The following is an 18136-nucleotide window of genomic DNA, read 5'->3' as shown; positions in this document are numbered from 1 at the left end:
TGTATAAAGTGACCATTCCTCCGCAGCTGAGACAGTTCAGACGCAACCATGTTGACATGCTTGGAGCTGGACCTCTAGTTTATCTGCCACTCAAGCATTGCAGAGGCATGAAAATGTCAACAAGTGCTCCAGAGCTTTTCACTCTTTTGGGCACAGACGGAAAACGAATGAATATTTTAATGGACTGCGGAACTGTTGGACAACTGCACAAGTCATACAATCTCCTTGTGAAAGCTGGCCATGGAGCAGTCACTGGTAGAGGTGCTTGCAGCCCCTTGCAATGTCAGCATTCCAGTTTGGAGCAGACTCCCCAATGGTTCAAGCTAACAGTGCAGTCTTGCACTGCAGGTTGGGAGAATGCCTGCGCCTGAGCTGATAGCACAGCATGCAGTCCAGGAGGCAAAACTGCTGCCGATCAGTCAGGTGGATTGGGCGGAGGAGGGTGGGGTTTCAGGCAGCCGTTCAGCGCAATAAACTCTCGCCATCCAAGTGGTGGCCAGCACTCTCTGGGATGCGTTAAGGAGCCTTCAGACTTAACCAGGGGAGACAATTAGAACACCCAAGCTAACCCATGCATCTCTCTCTTTCATCCTGCAGGAGTACATCAGGAGCATGGCGCTTGGTGACCTAGCTGTATGCCTTGTGGCATACAAAGAGTGGAGATGATGGAGAAGAGAGCGACTTCCTGGACCTGAATTGACTCTTTCCAAAAGAAAGTGATGAGGAAGAAGTTGCAGCACTGAGTGATCTGTTGGTGGATAAGGTCCTAGAGGTTGGTCTGTCTTTCCAATCAATAGATGTGACATATGAAGTCTCTGTTGTCTTTTTTGAGGAATCGGCTGTATTTCTAGTGGCTGAGTAGTATTCAGATCTTAGTTCCACTGAACCTACCAATGCATTGGCTGGTCAATCTCATGTTGTCAATGAAGAGTCTTCCAGAGAGAATGCCTTGCCTGAACACATGTCAGAATCCATAGAGGATCACACTGTCAAAGAGCTGGTAGTTTCCAGGAGTAAAAGTCAAGTGACACTCATAATTCAGTCCCAGCTGAACATCTTTTTCTCTCTAGAGCTGGATGTCAGCACAGAAGCTGCAGCAGGATCTTTAGCACTTCTGAAGCTGCAGAATCTTGTATAGCAATCTTGTCCCAGGGTTAATTGTCTACAGGAAATTTATCCCAAAACAAAAGATTATAATGTCTTGTCCCCATACCCCCAGCAATTCTTCCCATTGTCCAGAATGGAGCAGCCTCAAACTAACAAAAGTGAGGTCTATTACTACTACCTACAGAAAGTAAACAGTCCTTCCAAAATAGCATCTAGAAATTATCTCTTCATCTTTTCTTGAAAGGCATGCAGGAATGTTGTTGTTTTTTCCTTCATCGCTTATATTCATGACATCTTGGATCTTTGATACATTTTCAGTCTTCGATGCAGCTGTGAATGATCCAGCTGTGACAGTCTTCCCTGGAGTTGAAGATCATTCTGCTTCTGAAGGTCTTTCCATGTGTGCTTCGAGGGAGCAACAAGTTTCTCAGGAAGTCCCAATTTCTTCTCTTCTAGTCCCAGAAAGTTCAAAGGTTGATGTTCTTCAGTCTTCTCTCTTGAATCAGTCTTTGTTGAAAAGTCTTCATTGTCCTTGCAGTTCAGTCACCCTGAAACCTGCTTTCTGATTACCAGCAATGCTGCTAAATTGCTTTCCCATTCTGATGAGGATGATAATGTCCTCCAAGACAAAGAAGTAACTTGAAATGTCTCCAAGACATTGTCCCTAAGGGCCAAGAATTCTGTGGGAGATTGCCTACCTCACAACTGTGACTTTGGGGAGGGGGAAGAGTAGGAGTTGGAGTTGGGTAGAAGCTGTAGTCGTAAAAAGGGAGATACAGAACTGTAATGTAGTTTCATATTGGTGTTGGAAATTGGGTAGTATACCTGGGGGAAGGTGTATAAAGGGTTAACAAAGGGGATATGACAATGTATGACGTAGATGATGATATGCCACTGACATCAGTCAATCAAGAGAGAGAGAGGTTGGAACACCATGCCCTAGAGCAACATGCCTACTTTGTGACTTGTTTAGATAAATACTAATAAACAAGTGTTAAGCAGGTACCAGAGTATGACTACAATCTGTCTAGTAATCAAGTACCATGCCTGGAGTCCATGGATAATAAGGACCATCTCACAACATCCTGAACTGTTGGAAGTGCCATCTTTTGGATAAGTTGTAAAACTCATCTGGCCTCTAAGTGGAACACAAAATATCCAATGGCATTCTTTGAAGAAGAGGAGTTCTCCTGGTATCCTAAACCACATTTACCCCTTAACTTAATACAATAAAGTCTATGGATCCCAACAGTGGTACTCAAGATTTGTGCTCCAGAACTATCATCAAGTGGCTGGACAGGTTGAGAAAGCAGTTAATAAAGCATACAGTATCCTGTGCTTTATTAACAGAGGCCTAGAATACAACAGCAAGGAGGTTATGTTGAACTTATATAAGTCACTAGTTTGGCCTCAGTTGGAGTATTGCATCCTCTTCTTGCTTCAATTGTATAGAAGCTTAGTTAGACCGCACCTGGAGTACTGTGTGCAGTTTTGGCCCCCTTACCTCAGGAAGGATATTATTGCCATAGAAGGAGTGCAACGAAGGTTCACCAGACTTGTTCCGGGGATGGCAGGACTGTCTCATGAAGAGAGATTGGGGAAACTGGGTCTATATTCTCTAGAGTTTTGAAGAATGAGGGGTGATTTCATTGAAGACTACAAAATACTTTAAGGAATAGACAAGGTAGACGCAGGTAAGATGTTTCCCCTGACTGGGAAGTCTAGTACCAGCAGACACAATTTCAAAATAAGCCACTTATGACTGAGATGAGGAGAAAATTCTTTACTCAAAGGGTTGTGAATCTTTGGAATTCACTAACCAGAGGGCCGTGGAAGCTCAGTCATTGAGAATGTTTAAGGTGAAGATTGATAGATTTTTGATTAACAAAAACATAACGGGTTATGGGGATAGCGTGGGTAAAAGGCATTTAAGTGTTCGATCAGCCATAGTCTTATTGAATGGTGGAGCAAGCTTGATGGCTTGAATAGCCTTCTCCTGTTCCGATGTTCCTATGTTCTGGGCGCCGCACTTCAGGAAGGATGGAAACATAGAAAATAGGAGCAGGAGTAGGCCATTCATCATGATCATCCTCAACAGCCTGCTCCCGCTTTCTCCCCATATCGTTGGATACCTTTCACCCCAAGAGCTGTATCTAACTCCTTCTTGAAAACATACAATGTTTTGGCCTCAACTACTTTCTGTGGTAGCGAATTCCACAGGCTCACCACTCTCTGGGTGAAGGAATTTCTCCTCATCTCAGTCCTAAATGGTCTACCCTGTATCCTCAGACTGTGACCTCTAGTTCTGGACTCCCCCACCATCAGGAACATCCTTCCTGCATGTACCCTGTCTAGTCCTGTTAGAATTTTATAGGTTTCTATGATAACCCCCTCATTCTTCTGAACTCCAGCGAATATAATCCTAACTGACTCAATCTCTTCTCATATGTCAGTCTCACCATCCCAGGAATCAGTCTGGTAAACCTTTGCCGCACTCCCTCTATAGCAAGAACATCCTTCCTCAGATAAGGAGACCAAAACTGCACACAATATTTGAGATGTGGTTTCACCAAGGCCCTGCATAATTGCAGCAAGACATCCCAGCTCCTGTACTTGAATCCTCTTGCTATGAAGGCCAACATACCATTTGCCTTCTTTACCGTCTTCTGCACCTGCATGCTTACCTTCAGTGACTGGTGTACGAGGACACCCAGGTCTCGTTGCACATTCCCTTATCTCAATTTATAGCCATTCAGATAATAATCTGCCTTCCTGTTCTTACTACCAAAGTGGATAACCTCACATTTATCCACATTATATTGCATCTGCCATGCATTTGCCCACTCACTCAGCTTGTCCAAATCACACCGAAGCATCTCTGTATCCTCCTCACAGCTCACCCTCCCACCCAGCTTTGTGTCATCTGCAAACTTGGAGATATTACATTTAGTTCCCTCATCTAAATCATTAATATATATTGTGAATAACTGGGGTCCCAGCACCGATCCCTGTGGTAACCCACTAGTCACTGCCTGCCATTTGAAAAAAGACCCGTTTATTCCTACTCTTTGTTTCCTGTCTGTCAACGAGTTTTCTATCCATCTCAATACACTACCCCCAATCCCATGCACTTTAATTTTACACGCTAACCTCTTATGTGGGATTTGTCGAAACATTCTGAAAGTCCAAATAAACCATATCCATTGGCTCCCCCTCATCAACTCTTCTCGTTACATCCTCAAAAAATTCCAGTAGATTTGTCGAGCATGATTTCCCTTTCATAGATCCATGCTGACTCAATCTGATTCTGCCACCGTTTTCCAAGTGCTCAGCTATTAAATCTTTTATAATGGACTCTAGAATTTTCCCCATGACCGACGTCAGGCTGACTGGTCTATAATTCACTGTTTTCTCTCTTTTTCCCTTTTTAAATAGTGGGGTTGCATTAGCTACCCTCCAACCTGTAGGAACTGTTCCAAAGTCTATAGAATCTCGGAAGATGACCACCAATGCATCCACTATTTCTAGGGCCGCTTCCATAAGTACTTTGAGATGTAGATTATCAGGCTTTGGGGATTTATCAGCCTTCAATCCCATCAATTTCCCCAACACCATTTCTCTACTAATATGGATTTATTTCAGTTCCTCCATCTCACTAAATCCTGTGTTCCCCAACATTTTTGGCATGTTATTTGTGTCCTCCTTTGTGGAGACAGAACCAAAGTATGTATTTAGTTGGTCAGCCATTTCTTTGTTCCCCATTATAAATTCCCCTGTTTCTGATTGTAAGGGACCTATATTTATCATCACCAATCTTTTTCTCTTCACACATCATTAGAAACTTTTACCGTCAGTTTTTATGTTCCCCACAAGCTTACTCTCATGCTCTATTTTCCTCTTCTTAATCAATCCCTTGGTCCTCCTTTGCTGAATTCCAAACTGCTCCCAGTCCTCAGGTCTGTTGTTTTTTCTGGCCAATTTGTATGCCCCTTCCTTGGATCTAATACTATCTCTAATTTCCCTTGTAAGTCATGGTTTGGCCACCTTTCCTGTTTTACTTTTGCGCCAGACAGGAATTGTTGCAGTTCACCCATGCACTCTTTGAATGTTTGTCACTGCCTATCCACTGTCATCCCTTTAAGTAACGTTTCCCAATCCATCATAGCCAACTCGCGCCTCATACCGTCGCAGTTTCCTTTATTAAGATTCAGAACCCTAGCATCAGAATCAACTTCGTCATTCTCCATCTTGGTGAAGAATTCTATCATATTATGGTTGCTCATCTCCAAGGGGCTTCGCATAACTAGATTGCCAATTATTCCTTTCTCATTACACAATACCCAGTCTAGGGATGGCCTGTTCTCTAGTTGGTACCTCAACATGTTGGTCCAGAAAACCATCCTGTATACAGGCCAGGAATTCCTCCTCTATGGTATTGTTACTAATTTCATTTGCCCAATCTATATGCAGATTAAAAACACTCATAATTACAGATGTTCCCTTATTGCATGCGTCTCTAATTTCCTATTTAATGCCATTCCCAACATCACCACTACACATTGGGAGTCTCTATACAACCCCCACTAACGTTTTTTGCCCCTTATTGTTTCTCAGCTCTACACATACAGACTCCACATCGTCGGAGCTAATATCTTTGCTCGCTATTGCGTTAATTTCCTCTTTCACCATCAATGCAATTCCACTGCCTTTTCCTTTCTGTCTGTCCTTCCTAAACACTGAATACCCCTGAATGTTCAGTTCCCATCCCTGGTCACCCTACAGCCATGTCTCCGTAATCCTGACTATATCATACATTTACATCTATTTGCACAGTTAATTCATCCACTTTATTGCAAATACTCCTCACATTAAGGCACAAAGCCTTAACGCTTGTCTTTTTAACATTACTTGTCCCGTTCCCACAATTTTTCACTGAGGCCCTGTTTGATTCTTGCCCTTGATTCCTCTGCCTACCAATTTTCTCATTCCCCTTTCTGCCTTTTGTTCTTATCCTTGATTCCCCCTCCTCTGATTCCTTGCATAGGTTCCCAACCCCTGCCATTTTAGTTTAAACCCTTCCCAACCACTCGAGCAAATATTCCCCCTAGGACACCAGTCCCGGTCCTACCCAGGTATAACCCATCTAGTTTGTACTGGTCCCACCTCCCCCAGAGCTGGTCCCAATGTCTCAGGAATCTGAAACCCTCCCCCTCACACCATCTCTTTGGCCATGTATTTATCCAATATATCCTGCTATTTCTACTCCGATTAGCACGTGGCACTGGTAGTAATCCTGAGATCACTACCTTTGGGGTCCTACTTTTCAACTTACGTCTTAACTCCTGATATTTTGCTTTTAGGACTTCATCCCTTTTTTTTCCCTATGTCATTTGTACCAATATTTACCACGACCACTGGCTGTTCACCCTCCCTGTTCAGAATTTCCTGTAGCCTCTCTGAGACATCCTTGACCCTAGCACCAGGGTGGCAACATACCACCTTGGAGTCTTGTTTGCGGCCACAGAAATGCCTATCTATTCCCCTGACAATTGAATCCCCAATAACTATTGCACTCCCATACTTTTTACTCCTCCCCTGTGCAGCAGAGCTTGGTGCAACAAATTTGGCTGTTGCTGCTTTCCCCTGAGAGGCCATTCCCCTCAACAGTGTCCAAAGCAGCATATCTGTCTTGCAGGGGAATAGCCACAGGAGATCCCTGAGCTGGCTGCCTAGTCCTCTTGCCCTGCCTGGTGGTCACGCATTCCCTTCCTGCCTGCGGTGTGACCATCTCTCTATACGTGCTATCCACAATACTCTCCACCTTGCAGATGCTCAACAGTGTCCCCAGCTGCCGCTCCAGCTCCAAAACCCAGCTTCCAGGAGCTGCAGCTGGAGACACTTCCCGCACACATGCTGGCACCGGGCACTGGAAACGTTCCCGGCTTCCCACATAGAGCAGGAGGAACACACCATGGCTTTAAGCTCTCCTGCCATGACTTACCCCTTTAAATTAAATTAATCCGTTTGGAAGATACTTAATATCAAATAATATCAATTACTCTCGGGCCCTTCTTCCTTGCTCCTCATTGTTACACAATATAGCCATTACAAACAATGAACCACAAAATAAGATCTTAAAAACTATAAGCGATAAAAGTAGTAAATACTTACCCGACCGTACCCATGGCACTCAAAGGGTCACCTCATTCCCTCCTCACTGAACTCCCAAAGCAGCACTCCAGTGCAGACTGTGATTCTGACTGCAGGACACTCTTCCCAACTGCTTCAGAGCGATGCTGACTGCAGGACATTCTACCCAGATTGCTTCACAGCGATGCTGACAGCAGGACACTCTTCCCAGACTGCTTCACAGCGATGCTGACTGCAGGACACTCTTCGCAGACTGCTTCACCGTATGCGGACTGCAGGACACTCTTTGCAGACTGCTTCACCATGATGCTGACTGCATGACATTCTTACCCTGATGTGAAGTCATTATAGAAGGTACAGAAAATATTCACGAGAATGTTACCAAGAATGAGGAACTTCAGTTATGACGATATATTGGAGAAGTTAGGACTGTATTTCTTGGAGAAAAGTAGGCTGAGAGGAAATTTGATAGAGGTATTCAAAATCATGAGGGTTCTGGACAGAGTTGATATGGAGAAAATATCCCACTCATAAAAGGATTGAGAACAAGAGGGCACAGATTTAAAGTAATTGGCAAAAGAAGCAAAAGCAATATGAGGAAAAACGTTTTCACACAGTGAGTGGTTAGTGTTTGGAATGCATTGCCTGAGTGTGTGATGGAGGTAGGTTCGGTTGAAGCATTCAAAAGGGAATTAGACTGTTATTTGAAAAGGAAGAATATGCAGGGTTATGGTGAGAAGGTAGGGAAGTAAGTTGCTATTCTGAGAGCTGATGCAGACTCTGGACCAACTGGTCTCTTTGCCTGCCATAACAATTCTGTGATTCTGTGAACTAGCAGTATCCCTAACCAAGGTGTTCCAGAACACCTACAATATTGGCATCTACCAACAATATGGAAAATTGCCAAGGTATGTCCTGTCCACAAAGAGCAGGACAAATCCAATCCAGCCTATTACCATTTCATCACTTGACTCATGATCATCACCAAAGTGATAGATGATGTTGTTGATATTGGTATCAAGCGGCACTTTCACAGCAATAACCTGCTCACCGATGCTCAGTTTGGGGTCTGCTCAACTGCTGACCTCATTACAGAATTGGTCCAAACATAAACAAAAGAGCTGAAGTCAAGAAATGCCTATCTATTCCCCTGACAATTGAATCCCCAATAACTATTGCACTCCCATACTTTTTACTCCTCCCCTGTGCAGCAGAGCTTGGTGCAACAAATTTGGCTGTTGCTGCTTTCCCCTGAGAGGCCATTCCCCTCAACAGTGTCCAAAGCAGCATATCTGTGAGGTGAGGTGAAATTGACTCTATTTTACATATTTTAAGCATTTGACTGAGTGTGGCATCAAGCAGCCCTAGCAAAATTTAAATCATTGGGGATGAGGGGAAAACTTTTCACGGATTGGAGCCATTCTTGGCGCAAAGGAAGATGGTTGTTGGACACCAATTATCTCAGGCCCTGGAAATCGCTGTAAGAGTTCTTCAGGATAATGTCCTTTATATGACCCAACTATCTTCAGCTGCCTCAGAAATGACATTTCTTCCGTCTTAAGGCCAGAAGTGGAGACTTTCACTGATGACTGCACAGTGTTCAGTACCATTCGCAATTCCTCCAAAACTGAAACAGTCCCTGTCCATATGATGTAAGACCTGGACAACATTCAGGCTTGGGCTGATATTTGGCAAGTAACATTCACACCACACAAGTATCAGGCAATGACTATCTCCAACAAGAGAGAATCTAACTATCTGCCTTTGACATCCAATGGCATTACCATAGCTGAATCCCCCACCATCTACATCCTGAAAGTTACCAGAAACTTAACTGAAACAACCACATAAATATTTTGACTACAAGAGCAGGTCAGAGACTGAGTACTCTGCAGCAAGCGACTCACATCTTGACTCCCAAAGCCTGCCCACCTTTTCATAAAGGCAGAAGTCAGGAGTGTGATAGAATGCTCTCCATTTGCTTGGATGAATGCAGCTCCAACAACAATTAGGAAGCTTGATGCCACCCAGCACAACGTAGCCTGTTTGATCAGCACCCCATCCACCATCTTAAACATTCACTACCTTCACCACTGGCACACAGTGGCAGCAATGTGTACCATCTACAAAATGCACTGCAGCAACTCACCAAGTTTCTTTCGACAGCACCTTTTAAACCGTGACCCCTACCGCGTGGAATCACAAGGGCAGTAGACACATAGGAACACCATCACCTGCAAGTTTCCCTCCAACCAACACACCATCCTAACTTGGAACTATATTTCTGTTCCTTCACTGTCACTGGGTCAAAAACATGGAACTCCCTTCCTAATAGCACTGTGAGTGTACCTACACCACATGAACTACAATGGTTCAAGAAGGCGGCCCAATCTCCCTGGAAATTAGGGGTAGGCAACAAATGCAGGCCTTGCCAGTGATGCTCACATCCCGTGAATGATTTTTTAAAAAATGAAGCTTTATTTTGTATAAGACACTAGGCTTCACCTGTGGAGTACTGCATCCAGTTCTGGGCGCCATACTTGAGGAGGGATGTGAAGGCATTTGAGAGAGCACATTGGAGATTCACAAGAATGATACCTGGGATGAAGAACTGTAGCTATGAAGATAGATTGGAGAAGTTGGGACTGTTTTCCTTGGAGAAAATAAGCTAAGAGGAGACTTGATAGACGTAATCAAGATCTTGAGGAGTATGGACAGGGTAAATAGTGAGAAACTGTTCCTACTCAAGAGAACATCGAGAGCTAGAGGGCACAGCTTCAAAATAATGGGCAAATGGAGTAGAAGTGATGTGAGGAAAATTGTTTTCACCCAGAGGGTGGTCGGAGTCTGGAACAAACTTCCTGAAAGGGTGGTGGAGGCAGATTTGATCGAGGTATTCAAAAGGGAATTGGATTGCTACCTAAAAAGAGAGAATGTGCAAGGTTACGGGGATAAGGCAGGGTAGTGGGATTAGGTGGAATGCTCTTTCAGAGAGCCAGTGCAAACTTGATGGGCTTAATGACCTCCTTCTGCACTGTAAAGATACTGTGATACTATTTTAAATTGTTGCATAAAATTATTACTTTCTGAAAATGCATTTCATAAAGTTGTCGCTTGTTTGATATATACTTTGATAGGTCCATGTTATTTTTATTATTGAAAAAGATAAAGGCGGGCAAATATGTTTGCATAGTGCTTTCACCCAGACTATTAATTCCCTTGGGTGCATACAAAACCAATGCTAATGGCAGCATTCTTCAATAATATCAAGATCTGAAGAAGGATCATATAGTCTCAAAACGTTAACTCTGTTTCTCTCTCCACAGATGTTGCTAGACCTGCTGAGTTTTTTCCAGCATTTTATGTTTTTATATCAAGGTAGTGGCCCATCGCACTCTTTTTCCCCAGCGAACCAACATAAGTCTACACAAGTATTCTTAATGAGTTAATTTTTCCGAAATATAACATTGTTATTTATGAGAAAATACATTTTGGTGTGATTAAAAAAAATTCACAAGCTCACCAAAACACCTGCAGAGTTTATCAAAATTCTCTGAAATTCAAGTGAACCAGCTCAAAGTCCACATGCACATGTCAGCAAATAGCACATAGCAACAGAACTTCCGTCACTTACCTTCAGCACTCTGAAGGATCAACAGCAACAATCTGCATTTATATGGCACCTTTAATGGATAGAACATTCCAAGGTGCTTCAAAGGAGAAGTAACAAACAAAATTTGACACTGAACCATATGAGGAACTGTTAGGGCAAGTTTTAAGGAGAATTTTCAAAGAACAGAGAGGATTAGGGTGAGAATTCCATTGCTTGGGCCTAGCCAGTTGAAGTCATGGAGTCAGATGCAGTAATGAAAATCATGGATGCAAGAGGCCAAATTTGGAGGAGAACAGAGATCACAGAGGGGTGTGGGGCTGGAAGATGTTACCAAAATAGGGAGCAGCAAAGCCATGGATGGATTTGAAAATAAATCAGCAGAATCTGAAAGTACGTACAAAAGAATTATAGACCATGACAACAGCACACCTAATCCCCCTTATAGTTATAGGCTCAACATCCAAGTGTGATGCAGTTAGGAATGCAGAAGATGCAAGGTACGATACATGGATTGCATGGTATCTTCGTACTTCTACTTGGATGGGATCATCACATATTTGGAATGTCATCAAAATCAGCCTGAACCAGACCATTACACAAAAAGAATTAAATCTAACCTGAAGAGCATACCAAGGAGGTTTTAGGCATTACAGAATAGTGACATTAAATAGAGCATATGATGCGCATGAGTATTTGTATAATACCAAACCTTTATTAAATGCTCCTCCACTTTAAGGATTTGACCTTCTGGGAGCACTCATTTGTAGTTAAGCAATGAACTCCTAGATTCAGTTTGATCAGTGAACATTTTGGATGCAAAATGCCTTTATAATTAGTTCTTGGAACTTACACCAGTAATAATATACAAATTGAGAGCTCCTGTGATCTTCACAATTAAAGGTATTGCAGAAACAATGAATTGATTTACTGTCACTCCAATGTGGTTTCTGTTTATAGTAACACTAATGCTTCCTACTTCTCAAACTGAAGAGGGCAGTAAAAAAGCAAACTATGAGGGTGACATTAGGAGTATATATGTATCAATGATTGTATCTATGCTCAAGCAAAAGCAGAAGATACTGCTGTTGTCATTGACAAATAGTTGGTCCTTCCAAAGAGGGAGCAATGGGGGGGTAAATTGGATAAGTTCAAAAAATGAGAGTTGGGAGCTTGATGGGGGCTTAACCCTCTCCCCTTTGTTCCAAAGCAAGCAGCACTCAAAATTCGTGTTGCCACCTCATTAACATGATCGCTCTGTGCAGCCAGCACTAAGCACGCTTTTGAATCCTGCATGCCTGCGGGGCCTGAAAATCATGAGAAGATAGCAAGAGTTCAATTTGGCCTGTGGTACTTAAAGCAAACCGGCACCTCTTAAAGATAGGTGCATTTTGACTGGAACAGGTGCTGGAATTCATTGCAGAATTGATTCTGGAAAAGGCACAAATGGCACAACGAGGCAGAGAGTAAGATCCAAGGTTCTGCAACGCAGCACTGGAAGCCTTGATCCAGGTAGTTGACAGGAAGAGAGAAAACTTCTATTTGCAGCAGACCTTCCAGAAAAATTCTGAGAAGGCAGTGAGTGCAGATAGCTGTGTAGATCAATGCTTGAAGTCTAGCCCTGAGGACCTGGATGCAGTGCCCAAAGAAGTTCAATGACCTCACAAGCAATGTCCTCTCTAGGCTGTGTGGCCAAATAGAAACCAAAAAGTTCCCATGCAGCATGCACACAAATCAGCCCCTTAAAGTTACTGCACATGCCTGATCGCACAAAATAATTTAAAGGGCCCATGCACTTAAATTGTCCAAGCACTAAAAACCAAGTAGAAGGTACATTGCTCACGACTAGTCAAGGTTAAGATTAAGTGTATACATCATCAAATAGGAGACAATGGTGTAGTGATATTGTTATTGGAATAGTATTCCAGAGAACCAGGGTAATGCTCTGGGGACCAGGTTCGAATGGTGGAATTTGAATTCAATAAATATCTGGAATAAGAAGTCTAATGATAAAGTGAAACCATTGTCAATTGTTGTAAAAGCCCATCTGGTTCACTAATCATCTTTCGGGAAGGAAATCCAGACCTTCAGTGCAATGTGGTTGACTCAACATTGACTCCGGGCGCCATGAGGTCTCAAGGCATCAGGTCAAACACGGGCAAGGAAACCTCCTGTTAATTACCACGTACCAAGACCCCCCCAGCCTCACCTCTGCTGATGAATCAGCACTCCTCCATATTGAACACAAGTTGCCACTGAGGGTGGCAAGGGCGTTGAATGTATTCTGAGTTGGGGACTTGAATGTCCATCACTAAGAGTGGCTTGGTAGCACCACTACTGACCTAACTGGCCGAGTCCTAAACTGCATAATTGCTAGACTGGATCTGTGGCAGATGGTGTCAGAAGCAGCACCAGGCATACCTAAAAATGAGGTATCAACCTGGTGAAGCTACAACACAGGTATACTTGCGTGCCAAACAGCGTAAGCAGAAAGTGATAGAGCTAAGTGATTCCACAACCAACGGATCAGGTCTAAACTCTGTGGTCCTGCCACATCCAGTCGTGAATGGTGGTGGATGATTAAACAATTCACTGGACAAGGAAGCTCCACAAATATCCCCATACTCAATGATGGGGGAGCTCAGCACATCAATATTCAGCTGGAGGTCCCCAGCATCACAATTAACAGTCTTCAGCTAATTTGATCCACTCCACGGGATATCAAGAAACAACTGATATTCTACTGCAAAGGCTTTTGGGCCCTGATAATATTCCGGCAATAGCTCTGAAGACTTGTGCTCCAGAACTTGCCGTGCCCCTAGCCAAGCTGTTCCAGCATAGCTACAACACTGGCACCTACATGGTAATATGGAAAATTGCCCAGGTATGTCCTGTACACAAAAAGCAGGACAAATCCAACCCATCCAATTACTGCCCCATCAGTCTACTCTCGATCATCAGTAAAGTGATGGAAGGGGTCATCAGCAGTGCTATAACCTGCTCATTGACTCTCAGTTTGGTTTCCACCGGGGCCACTCAGCTCTTGACCTCATTATAGCCTTGGTTCAAACATGGACAAAAGAGCTGAACTCCAGAGATGAGGTGAGAGTGACTGCCCTTGATATCAAGGCAGCATTTGACCTAGTGTGACATTAGGGAGCTCTAGAAAAATTGCAGTCAGTGGGAATCGGGGAAAACTCTCCGCTGGTTGGAGTCATAGCTCGCACAAAGGAAGATGGTTGTGATTGTTGGAGGTCAATCATCTCAGTTCCAGGACATCACTGCAAGAGTTCCTCAGTGTAGTGATCTAGGCTCAACATCTTCAGCTGCTTCATCTATGACCTTCCTTCCATCATAAGGTCAGAAGTGAGGATGTTCGCTGATGATTGCACAATGTTCAACATAATTCATGACTCCTCAGATACTAAAGCATTCCATGTCCAAATGCAGCAAGACCTGGACAATATCCAGGCTTGGGCTGAAAAGTGGGAAGTAACATTCAGGCCACACAATGCCAGGCAATGACAACAAGAAAGAATCTAACCATCGCCCTTTGACAATCAATAGCATTGCCATCGCTGAATCCCCAACTATCAACATCCTGGGGTTTACCATTGACCAGAAACTGAACTGGACCAGCTATATAAATACAATGGCTACAAGAGCAGTTCAGAGGCTAAGAATCCTGTGGTGAATCCTCCTGATTCCCCAAGGTCTGTCCACCATTTAGAATGCACAGATCAGAAGTGTAGTGGAACACTCTCCACTTGCTTGGATGAGTGCAGCTCAAACAACACTCAAGAAGCTTGACACCATCCAGGAAAAAGCAGCCCACTTGATTGGCACCCCATCCATAAAATTCACTCGTCCAACACCAACGGCACAGTGGCAGCAGTGTGTAACATCTACAAGATGCATTGCAGGAACTCACAAAGGCACCTTAGATAGCACCTTGCAACCACAACCGCAACCATCTAGAAGGACAAGGGCAGCAGACACATGGAACACTTGCAAGTTCCCCTCCAAGCCACACATCCCGACTTGGAAATATATCGCCGTCCTTCACTGTCACTGAGTCAAAATCCTGGAACTCCCTCCCTAACAGCATTGTGAGTGTACCTATACCACATGGACTGCAGCGATTCAAGACAATTTTCAATGACAGTTACGAATGGGCAATATATACTGGCCTAGCCAGCAGCATCGTCATCCTATGAGTGAATTTAAAAAAAAACACCAACTGCATCATTAAGCTCACATACTATTCAATGTACCACACCCAATAACTCACCTACCAACATTTTCCACCAGTCATGACTCATACCTCCTATTCAGAGCTTCATCTTACTCTCAGACACTTAGCACTACAACAAACCTCAGACCCAAATCTAATACCATGACACATCACACAATACTCACCTCAAATAAGTATAAATAAAGAGAAGGTGCTGTCTAGACTGGCTACACCCCCAGTAGATTTGAACTTAATTATTTATGAACCATATTAATCATTTGCAGAAAAGGTATTGGAGTCAGGAGTTGTAATCTAGAAGCTCCACATTTGAGATATTACATTTTTTTTTCTAAGAACAATTTATAATTCTCAATACAGCTGACCCATGTCTGTCCAAAGGTGGATGTCAGTGTAAAATTTTATAATGGATTTACACTGCAGCTGCTGTTCTCTTAGTGGTTCTGATGAGGCAGTTTCCTGTTTATATTAGGTGGCTCCTCCCTGGGAAGAGCCAGACTCTCCAGACAGGCTTTGGGGAGTCAGGAGGATTCACCACAGGATTCCTAGCTTCTGAGCGGTTCCCTCTCTCTCGCAGGACAAGGTGGTGCAGAGCCAGCAACAGCAGCACTTTACCAGTGGGGGACAAGCATGGCTACATGACCTCACTGCCATGGTAGGGATGGTGTTCACCATGGTGTTCATCATTGGAGCAGCCATCACAGAGGCCATGGCCAGTGTGGACCTGAAAGCATCAGGTCCAAGTTTGTATGTTACTACGAAGCTACTTATTTTGACTTTATCCTAACATCCATACACAATGCCATGCATCACCACGTGCACACTCAACCTCTCTCTTCAGCAGTATCTACTTTATCTCCAGCTGTCCTGATCCACAGCTCCATTTCATCCTTTGCCTCATCCAGCAAATTAACAAAAAGCTTTTTATCTTCCTGTCATGTGGCAAAGATTACCAGCTTCAACACCTCTTAGATTCCAAAGCCCTCCGGATCCTTCTTACCTTTTACTTTCCTCTGATCCCAATCCTCTTTCCAATCTCACCCTGTGAAATCTTTTCACGATCCCTATGACCTTCCCACACTGATGTCAAAGGATCAGTCCTCTGCAAAGGCCTCAGCTTCATCCCCTTAACACCTACCTCAACGAATTTCAAGCTCAGCATGACGTCGAGTTCTTCTACCATTGCCTTCAGCTCCATGCCCACTCTTCGAGCACTTCCCCTGCATTGTGATCCTTTCTCCAGTCTTCAGGATTCTTAATCCAACTAGACCCCACCAACTGGCCTCTTACTATGTCTAGATCTTTACATTGGGAACTGCCAGCATGGCAGCAGCCATCTCAACTTTTCTACTCTGCTCATTCACTCTACCTTACCTCCTTCTGAATTTACAGCATGATATTCTCATAGACACATACGCTCAAAGACATTTACAGCACAGAAGGAGGCCATTCTGCCCATCGTATCCACAAAGCCGGTCAACAAAGATCTGACTAGACTAATCCCATTTTCCAGCGCTTGGCCCATTGCCCTGGAAGTTATGGCAATGCATGTGAATATCTAAATACTTCTTAAATGTTACTCTGACTCAATCACCCTTTCAGACAGTGAGTTGCAGATTCTTACCACCCTCTGGGTGAAAACATTTCTCCTCAACTCCCCTCTTAGCTTTCTACTTCTTACCTTAAATCTATGCCCCCTGGTTATTGACCCCTCTACTAATGGAAAAAGTGCCTTCCTATCCACCCTATCTATCCCCTCAGATCCAACACAAGGTTGTCAATAAGCTTGTTGAAAAGGGTGATGGTGTGTTTGTTTGATAAATTGACCTCTACTTCATGGAGGTGAATGCCATCTTTCTGACTCCTCCTCCCACCTGCCCCTAGACTGTGACTCCATCACTGAACATCATTTCCCAAACTGTCACTGACCTCATTTCTTCTGGAGATCTTCCCCCCAAGGTCTCCAACTTCAAAGCACTAGCAAACATTCCATCACCATATTGATCCATGGTGTGCTGAGGTGCAACCCATCTGACTTAGATAGGCTCCATCTCCCTTGGTCCCAAATGCCCTAGGAATTTAAATCCCTCCCTCCTGCATTATCTCTTCAACTACCATCTACACTATCCTTCTATTTCCATGTTCACTAATGTGTGGCACTGGGAGTAATCCAGGGATTATTATCTTTAAGGGCCTACTTTTTTTTTATTTCTTTCCTAGCTCCCTAAATACTACCTACAGGAACTCATACCTCTTTCTATCTATGCCATTGGTACTGCTATGAACCATGACCTCTGGCTGTTCACCCATCCCCCTCAGAATGCTCTGTAGCTACTTAGTAAGATTTTTGATCCTGGCACCAGTTTAGCAGCATACCATCTTGTAGTCACATCTGCGCCCTGGAAAAGCCAGTCTGTTCCCCTAACTCAAACCCCCTAACATTATTCCTTTTCAGACATTTCTCTTCCTCCCCTGTACAGCTGAGTCACCATGAACAGTACTATGGACTTACATTGGTAGCATTCTCATCTCTGAGTGATAAGGTTCTGGGTGTAAATCCCATACCAGTGCAGTATTGAGGGAGTGCTGCTCTGTTAGAGGTGCCATCTATCAGATGAGATGTAAAACTGCAGGCCCAGTATGCCCTCTCAGATGGATGTAGAAGATTGCCTGACACTTTTGCAAAGTGCAGGGATCCTCTCCCAGTGTCCTGGCCAACAATACCAACACCATCAAAACAGATTATCTGAACATTTATCTCATTGCTGTACACGGGACTCTAGTATGCTCATATTGGCTGTTGCATTTCCTACATTAAAACAGTAACTACATTTAAAAAGAAACGAATTGGTTATGAAGTGCTCTAGGATGTCCTAAATTTTGTGAAAACAAGGCATGTAAGATATTTCTTTAAGAGCTGGAAAGGAGCTCTGCTGGTGTGTGTAATCATACATGCCTGGAACTCTCTGCTGGGCAAAACTTGCAGAGATCCAGTCAGGGAGGAGCCACCTAATATA

General features: G+C 43.6%; 1 long non-coding RNA gene across 1 annotated transcript in view; it reads left to right on the top strand.

Moving 5' to 3' along the window:
- Nucleotides 1-602: 602 nt before the first annotated feature.
- The window catches only part of LOC121280990, a 36419-nt gene continuing 18885 nt past the window's right edge, over nt 603-18136 (top strand). The window contains exon 1 of the long non-coding RNA XR_005943783.1: nt 603-772. This is a non-coding gene — a long non-coding RNA (uncharacterized LOC121280990). The remainder of the gene's footprint in view (nt 773-18136) is intronic.

This window comes from Carcharodon carcharias, chromosome 8, assembly GCF_017639515.1.
Source record: "Carcharodon carcharias isolate sCarCar2 chromosome 8, sCarCar2.pri, whole genome shotgun sequence".
NCBI classification, from domain to species: Eukaryota; Metazoa; Chordata; class Chondrichthyes; order Lamniformes; family Lamnidae; genus Carcharodon; species Carcharodon carcharias.
Note: the sequence above shows the minus strand (reverse complement) of the source record. Positions and strands in the feature narration are given on the sequence as shown.